Source organism: Agelaius tricolor, unplaced genomic scaffold (assembly GCF_023055355.1).
Source record: "Agelaius tricolor isolate 1412-34295 unplaced genomic scaffold, bAgeTri1.0.p SCAF_9, whole genome shotgun sequence".
In the NCBI taxonomy this organism is placed as follows: Eukaryota; Metazoa; Chordata; class Aves; order Passeriformes; family Icteridae; genus Agelaius; species Agelaius tricolor.
Genome location: NW_027269269.1, coordinates 17174282 through 17183169, shown reverse-complemented (window position 1 = coordinate 17183169; position 8888 = coordinate 17174282). Strand labels below are relative to the sequence as shown.

The following is an 8888-nucleotide window of genomic DNA, read 5'->3' as shown; positions in this document are numbered from 1 at the left end:
AAGAAACCTGTGCCTTTAGTTTAAAGATGCCTGTGTTACAACTTTGATTGTTACAGATGATATTTGAAAATAACAAACAAAGCTAAAAGTAAGACTATGTTAGGATAAACCCAGAAATCTAATCAGGAACTGAGCTAAATTTGTCTATTTCTTTCTTAATAGATTAATCTTTATTTTGACAAATCGTTTTGTTTTAACACGTTTAATTTGTTTTAACAGAGTTTGACTGCATCAGCATATAGTCCACAAATTACACTAATTAGTTTTCTTTCATTTGTAACTAATAAAATCTTTCCCATCTTAGAAATAAGACACTAGCTGGAAGTCCAGACATTGCATTTTGTGATGGAAATTCAATTATTAGTACAGACAAAACCTCCTTTCTATCCTACAACAAAAAACACAGTATCTTTTTAATCTTCAATCCACCTGTTTTTTTTAGTGCATAGGGGATGACTACAGCCCTCAGGAATAAGTTGACAAGTACAATGTGAATTACTAAAAGCAAAAGATTATCAATACTGATCTTCTGAGAATTCACAGTTCTTGGGATATTACTTCCAGCATAGATCCTACTCCCAAGAAAAATCTGTTGGCCACAACCCTGAAAAGCACCAAAATACCTCTTAAGAAGATACTACTCACTTGAAAACACAAATTATCTAGGAAGTGTTGGCTTCTACAGAAACAGTAACCTGTAAAGTTTTTAATGACCTAAATTGTCATTTTTTTTTCATTACTCTTTCAGGATCCACCTTCTTTTCCAGATTTGTGTACCATGATCATAGTGACAATTAATTTTACTAGTAGATGGGAGTGCAGGCACAACCATGAGCACATTACTACACAAAGGCAAGGAGCATGGAAAGATGGCACATCTGTTATTACCCAAAAGTTCTTTCCATATTAGGAATAACATGATGCCAAGACAGAGTTATTACTATATTGTCACACCTGAACCTGAAGAGGAGTGCTGGGGCTTGTTCATGATGTGACAAGATGGACATGTGACAAAAATGCCTTTTCTGACATATTTTAATTCATAAATTCACTCACAGAGTAATTTTCTATGTTTTCTCAAGGCAAATTTCACAGTACTGTCTTAGATCTCATCGGGAAAAACATTTCTTCATTAAGTTTTCTAATTAGAAATGTGGTCTTTGGCTGCAGTTGCTCATTTTTCATATTCAAGATGCAATGGAGTCAAGTTCCTCACTCATGACTAGTTTTAGGGTGTTTTTTCTTTTGCATGTGAAAAGTCAAGTCTAAATATGTAGAAGAGCATTATAATTTCTAAACTATGATTTCAGAACTAAGTGGGTCCTAGAACACAATTAATTTTACATTTTAAAGTAATTCTGCTGAATTTAAATTATATCTTTCAGAAAAAAACTCTGCAAAAAAGAATATATTTTAATATTTATTTGAGAAAACCCCCCACAACCAACAAACAGAAAAGCAGAAAAAATAGGTAATAATTTGCTTCTTCCTTCCTTTTGAAGACATTTTTAATTTAAAATTGATCTTATTTGGAGTGCTTAAGATCAAATAGCATCCATGGGCAACTTCCAATCAAATCTACTCAATGATTGTATGATATACATGTGCTAAGGCTGAATTTTTCCACCAAATGTATCAACCTATGTAATTTATGAATAAGCACAACCTTAATTAACTGATACCATATACAAAATATTTGAGTTAATTAAAAAATAAACTTACAGCACACAAGGTTATACTAGAAGATGTACATTCATGAGCCTGAGATAATGGCCTGAAAGTCATTAAAATGCTGGTACCTATATTTTTCTGATTCAAAGTATGAAGAATCATTTTGATACTTTTAGAGGAATGGTCAAAAATAATAATTTAAATAGAAAATTGCAATGCTGTTTAGATCTCTCTGCATCATGTTTATCATATTGGTCTAAATCATGGAAGATTGTTGTACTTTACTATTTCAGTATACTGTTACATTTTCAGAAAAAAAAAAAAACCCAGGTGAATTCCAAATTCTTTCCTCTAACTAAGAGAGATAGAGAAAATTTGCCAAAATCTTCAAGAAAGCTAGCTGGAAACTGAATGTGTCCTCATTTCCAAATTAATCATACTGGAAAACACTTGAATGCTGTGTGTCCAACCCACAATTTTGTTCTTGTTTCTTCTCAGGGACAGATGGTGCTACCAAGAACTCTACTTCACATAGCAGAGAAAGGGTTGGGAATAAACAGAGAACACTTAACCTGAGCTCTGAAGAGCAAGCAAATAAAACTCCGTTTAAAAGAATGAGAAAAAAATCATCAGCAAAAGCCAAAATCTCAGCAACATATCCAAGGCTCAAATACTCAATTTCCCAGTTGCTAATGTTGCACTTTTGAGCAAACACATTATATTGCATGTTTTGTAAGATGTCAGTCATTTCTGATAAGGTTTCCTCTCTGAGGACCAGAGTATAAAGTCTTCAGCCAAAACAGGGCAAAGATTGCCAAATATCTGCTACAAAATTCTTCTGATAGAAACGGATCCTTGATCCCTCAAGGTCTGCTACTGGCAACGCTTCATTTGCTAGGAGAAATGTATAGGATAAAACTGCAGCACTTTGTATTATGCTGGAATGTGTTCCATGTACAACAGCCTCCTTCCTAAAGGTACTGATATGTCAGATCTGAAACTCCGGTTATAAGCTTCTAGATTTTGCCACATTCTACAGTCACCATTTGCAATGCCAAAGTCATCATTACAAATCAAATGCTCTGTGTCTGATATTTACTTGCATGGAAATTAGCATAAAAATAAAACACCAAGAAAAAAAGGCATGAGAGGAGGATACAGTCATACAGGTTTGCTTTAGCTCAGTGAGGCTTAAGAGCCCTGAGTTTAATTACAGTCAATGAAGAAAGATCAACATCTCCAAAAGTCAATGTTCAAAATTAGGCTCCTGCTCTGAAATGTGCCCCATTTCAAATAGGAGTCTCCCTCCACCCATTCACTTGACCAGGACCCGTGGGAATATGGCCTTATTATGTTTGGGGAATATCAATGGAAGAGGTTATTCAGAATTCAGAAGTCAATAAATATACAATTGCAATAACTGTGAAGGCACTCATTAAAGAGTCACTGATATTCTGTATTAGGGTTACATGACAAGGTTTTGGCACCAGGAGTCTACAGGTTGTCAGACAGACCCCATGCCAGCTGGCAGAGGAGAAACTGACACTGGCCATTATCTTACTCTGATTTGATTGTAAATAAATTAATCTGAGGAACTAGAGTGATAGAGGGGCTTTGGTGAGCACCTGGTGTCCAGCCAAGGCAAGTCCAACTCACACACAAAAACAATACTTAGGCTGACAATATTTCTGCATGCCCCAGACAGAGACGGAAGGCATCAGTAAGTTTGATACAGGATAAACTATTCCGCTAGATGCAGTACCACATAGCTGTAGCTGTACTGTGGTAGTGTGAGTGATTAGGGTCCCAACAAGGCAATGGACAGGAGAATGAGCACAGTATGCAGTTACACATCTTTCTTTAGCTTATCGGATGTCTTTCATACTGTTTTCCTAAATGGGTTTGATTTCAGCTTTTCCTCCCTCTATAGGCCCCTAACCCTTCTAATAGCAGATTTAAGTGACAGCAAACTTGCCCTGTTTTGTCTTTTAGTGCTATGTCCAGAATTTTAAGATGACACCATCTATAGACCTTAGAGATGTGTAGCAATACCGTCAGTGAATCGGACCATGTTTTTAACAGGTAAATGATTTTTTGTCTATTACATTATGGAAGTTAAAATCTCAGTGTAGTCAAATCACATGAAGTGTTTCTTTGAACTTTTTGTATAGTATCTCTGAAGAGTCTTGAAATGCAGAACCAGATCAGAGCATGACAGTTGTAGATTAAATGCATCTCTTTGGATTTACATTCAGTGTTTTTCTTCTGCCCTCTGCAGAAATCAGTTAAGAAACATTTATCTGACTGTGGAGGATATGAAGGATATTTTTTAGGAGAAATAGTGCAGAAGTTTATTAGTGACTCGAACAGCATTTGAGAGGTAGAAACATAATGCTCAAGAACAAAAAAGTAGAGTCTTATTCATGTCATTAAATCTCTAAGTGTCACTCCTACTGTTGATTTTAGAACAAGAGAGGACAATCAATTCTTTGGTACCTTTCCAAAAGTTCTGTGCAACAGCAGAAGAGAATTCTGTATAAAATCCTTGAGAGAAGTGAAAGGAGATCTGTTTCAATCTATTTCAATAAGAAATATAAAAGAGAAATTCACCCAAGGTAGATTAGAGATGACAACCCAAAAATTGCTAAAAATCATTTGGTAAAAGTAATAAAACCAGATATTTTTGCTTAATTAAAAAATGTTTTTAAAAAGTTAAAAAAAAGTTTATCTGAAAAATAAAAATTTAAACCAATGAGAGCCTTGATGAATTTTGTATTCTGTGCTACAGAAGTTAGAATAGTTTTGTGACCCCCGTTTAGGTACAGCTATGCATTTCAGCAAGAAAGGTTTGAAAAGAAAAGAGCTTACCTATGTCACCAGTTTCTGATACAGCATCAATCACGTCTTCACTTCAGAATCACCAATAGATTAATGTTGTCTGGAGGACTACAGTGTCCTGTAATGACAAGTTATAAATCATATGAAAAAGGAATCTATCATGTTCAGACAGTAACAGCATAAAATAGCCCAAACTGGAATCCAGAGCACTGTGTACCTCTGCCATCTCTAAATAGATGTCTACAAGGCATATATTGCTTTGGTATGTTGCATCTACAGAACTATTAAGTGGAGAGAGAAAACTTACATTTTAATAATGGGTAACATATTAATATCAAGTTTTAAGCTTGACATTAAATTATTATTATTATTATTATTATTATTATTACTATTACTATTACTGCTTACAGGATTGAAAGGAAAAGGAATAATTCAAATAACACATTAAAATGTCCTTCATTATCTAAAATATATTTGTCCATGTCATGTCATAATTTTTAGGTGGACTATTCTGAATTCTTATTGTCATTTTGATATAAATAAATTTTCTTCTCCTGCACTGTAATATATGAAGATGATTTCTCACTCTTATATATATGGTTATATACCTAACCATAAATAGGAGGGGACTGGATTAAAAAAAAAAAAAAACCCTAATAATCCAATTTTATTACTTTAAAAGAAAATAGGATGAGCCTGGAAAGAAAAAACAGAATGGAATAGAGCTCTGCAATGGTAAACTGATAAAGAGGACTTGTGTTCTCCTCTCTTTGATTCACATCTGAGACTTCAACATTGGTCATGGACATATTAAGTTTTCCATCAGTGAGTTGATTATTCTCAGCTGAAATTCAGCAGTTCATTCATCTGTGTACTATACATGGATGTGCAAATTCAGTTCTGGACTAAAGAAATTGTCCATGAGAATTTACATATTTCATCAGAGGACTTTATTTTACATTTTCTAAAAGAGAAAAATGGTCATTGAATAAATAATCAGCATTAAAAATGAATCTACTGATACCAAACCAGTAAACATTCTAATTAAACCTCAAATCACTGTAATTAAGATTTGCTGAGAACTTAGCATTCATGACAAATATAAACAAAGCATTCCTTTTTTGTAATTTTTAGAACAGTCATGGGGATAGGGATATGCCTGATATTTTGGTGAATGATCATTGACATTATCAAATTTCCACTGCTTTCAACACATCATTGTCTACCTAGGGCTCTTTAATGTTCTTGGAATAATTCTGAAAATCCAGAATTGTAGAGTCACAGAACACTTTAAGTTGAAGGGGCCCTCTGTAGGCCCTCAAGTCCAATTTCAGAGCAGGTGCCACCTTGAAATTCTTTCTAGCCCAGTTTCTTTTTCAGCACACCACTCCACAGTTTTCATGAATTGTTCATTTTTGTTGCGCACACTATTTCATCACGGAACACACACAAAATTTTACTAATTTGAAGGCATCATAGGATTAAGAGAAATATGAGATCAGGTACTGAAGCACATACCAGAATATTAGAGACAAAATGCAGAATTGTTTCAAGCTTTATAAACAGAATCATCACTATCTTGGGACTGATGAAACACTACCCAAGTTCAATTAAAAATTCCCAAATGAGACCTCTTTTTCAAAATAAAGTATATTTTCCCCATATTTCCACCACATGCTTCATGTCATTTGTTGGCTTGCTGGCTTCTTGTCCATACCTGCCTCTTAGTTTTACTATATAGAGATCCTATGGCTACTATGCTCCCGTATGTCCCCAGGACCTTCGATATAAACTTCCAGTTAGAGAGGATAAACTTGGGCCTTATGTCTTCATGAACAGTTGTATTCCTTATTTTATAGGCTAATAAAGCTGGATATATTTCATGCAAGTTTGGTTTGTCTTTCCTCCATGGTCTCTTACCATTATAGAGTATTGGAATAGTCCCAACTGAGGAAAATTAGTTTTGCAGTGTGTTTTCATAGATTATGAAACAGGCAATTTCTAAATGTGTGTGTTTTTTGTCACCTAACATATTCAGTCAGCATACTATCTGAAAAAAAAAATTAAAAATGTAGAGTGTCAGCTTCCAGAAGAAATATTGGAACAATTCAATTAGCAGATGTAAAGTGAACTTGGGCCGCACCTGAGAATTTACATGTTGTATTACGTCCCACTGAGAAAGAGGACATGCACTAAAAAAAAAACCTTGAAAAATTGTTTTGTACTATTCTAAAATTATGACTGCAGTCTCTTCTGCAGTGTTCTGACAGTTTGGAAAAAGCTTATTTTCTTTCTTTCCATAATCATTGAAATAACTCTAAGCAAACTGCTGCGCATCATATCACTGACTTTAGTAATTTGCAGGCAGTTACAAGGAGTAAAAACAGTGCCACACACAGAGAAGACTGGTGTTGAATTATGCAAGAGCAAGCCACATATTTCAGCCTGAATGAGAAAAGTAAGAGCCATGTTAGATATTAAGAAAACATATCAGGTTCAGAGGTCTGCAATTAATCTTGTCAGTGCACGAAGCCAGGCTAACATCTTTGCAGGAGCACAACATCTCAGGGCCTTTTTCTCTTCTGTGAATACACAGTCAACCATGGACATGTGGGATTTGAATCCATTAATGTGACTGGACATAGTCAAGTTCTTGAATATTTTACTGCATTCTTAGAAGTATTAAATATTTACAACAGTTCTTCGCAAATGTTGTACATAGAACAGGCAGATGGAATGAATTTCTGTAAGCTACCCTACAGTATATGCAGATAATACAGGTATTCCTAGACAAGAATTACATTCTGCTGTCAGTTGGAGCAGAGAAATTTGGTCTGCGGTTGATCCAAGTGTCTCTGATTGATAGATACAAAAGTCAATACAGTACCCATACATACACTTTCAAAACAACATTGTCCTTTTTTATACAACCAGTGAAATATCATAATTGAATACATTTACTTTTAGAACCTGTTAACACTAAGATACATGTAGTGAAATTGACTGAAAATAAATTAAAATAGATTGGTTTTCTTTATTGACCTTGACAAATGTACAAATGCCATAGATGATGATTATGACGATCCTTATACAAAGAAAAATATATAACCAAGCATTCTGCAAAGGCCACTTCCATTAGAAGAGCTCTCTCTATTGATTGCATAAAGCCTTCCTTGAGAAGTACAACAGTAGGTGTTTTTTGAGAAAATTGATTTTAATGATTAAAGAGACCTCATTTTCCTTTTGATGTTTCACACCAGAAGTATTCTGTAAATATAAGAGCCTAGTATAAGTTAGTTAATGGAAAAAAATAGATGCACTCCCACATTCTTTAAAACTTTACATTCTAGTATAAAATAACACAAATATATCACAAAATATGTATAAAATATCACAAAAATATGTAAAAATTTTATCAGATGTTTCTTTTGAGGCTTTCCCTTCCTTCTGTAATCAAACACAGTTTTCATATATTAAAATCATTGTCAGAGTTCTAACTTTCAAAATACATCAGGCTAACCTCTGATGTTGTTCTGGACACGACTGGAAGGTGGACTTGTTGTTGTTGTGTCATTTTTCAATGTCTCAGCACATATAGACCTGATTATCTCAAGATGTTCTGCTTCCCACATAAAAATATCTACAATACATTTGAGTTTTAATCCATATATGCATCCAATGAAGCAGTGTGAGCATCTAGGCAGACATTAGAGATCTATGTAAAGTAGAAAAGCAGTTTTATGGTTTTTTTAAATAATCACTGATACGATAGAATCAGTCCACTAAAATTTCATGCGAAGTTAACATTTGTGACTGATTCTGCTAATAATCATCACCTCCGAGCACCTGCTAAGTCATTCATCTGAGGCAAAATCAGTCATTTTACAGAGGTCTCCTATAAGCTCCATCCTTCTGGATTTCCAACCATGTAGAACAGATTTCTATTTAAAATTCTCCTCTGGTTTCCAAAAATCTTTAGTATGAACAAGTTTAAAAACTTATGTTCTCAGGTGCCATTTTCTCCACTCCGATAAAGATAATAAATGGAAAAGTGAAAAGATAAAGTAATTAGCACTCTTCTAAACTTTTAGAGACAGTTATGAAAGTGTGATTTACTGCCTGTTCACAGTATTAGAGTGAGTCTCGGATGCAAGAAGTTGATGTTTCTTGCATGTACAAATCTTGGATTAATTCCATAATTTTTGTAAGCAATTATAAACTTCAGCAGCAATGACACATTTCTACATTAAGATTAGAACAGAACCTTGATTTGATTCTTCTGCTCGCTCCCAAAGATTTCAGTGGGAGGCAGTTTCAGTTGTCTTGACATATAGGTCTGGACAGACAGTCTTGCTCAGTAAAAGAGAATAAAAGCTAAG

At 34.3% G+C, this 8888-nt stretch overlaps 1 long non-coding RNA gene across 1 annotated transcript in view; it reads right to left on the bottom strand.

The window, feature by feature from the left end:
- Positions 1 to 4538: 4538 nt before the first annotated feature.
- The window catches only part of LOC139592734 (uncharacterized), a 342215-nt gene continuing 337865 nt past the window's right edge, over positions 4539 to 8888 (bottom strand). Inside the window, exon 3 of the long non-coding RNA XR_011680100.1 lies at positions 4539 to 4627. This is a non-coding gene — a long non-coding RNA (uncharacterized lncRNA). The remainder of the gene's footprint in view (positions 4628 to 8888) is intronic.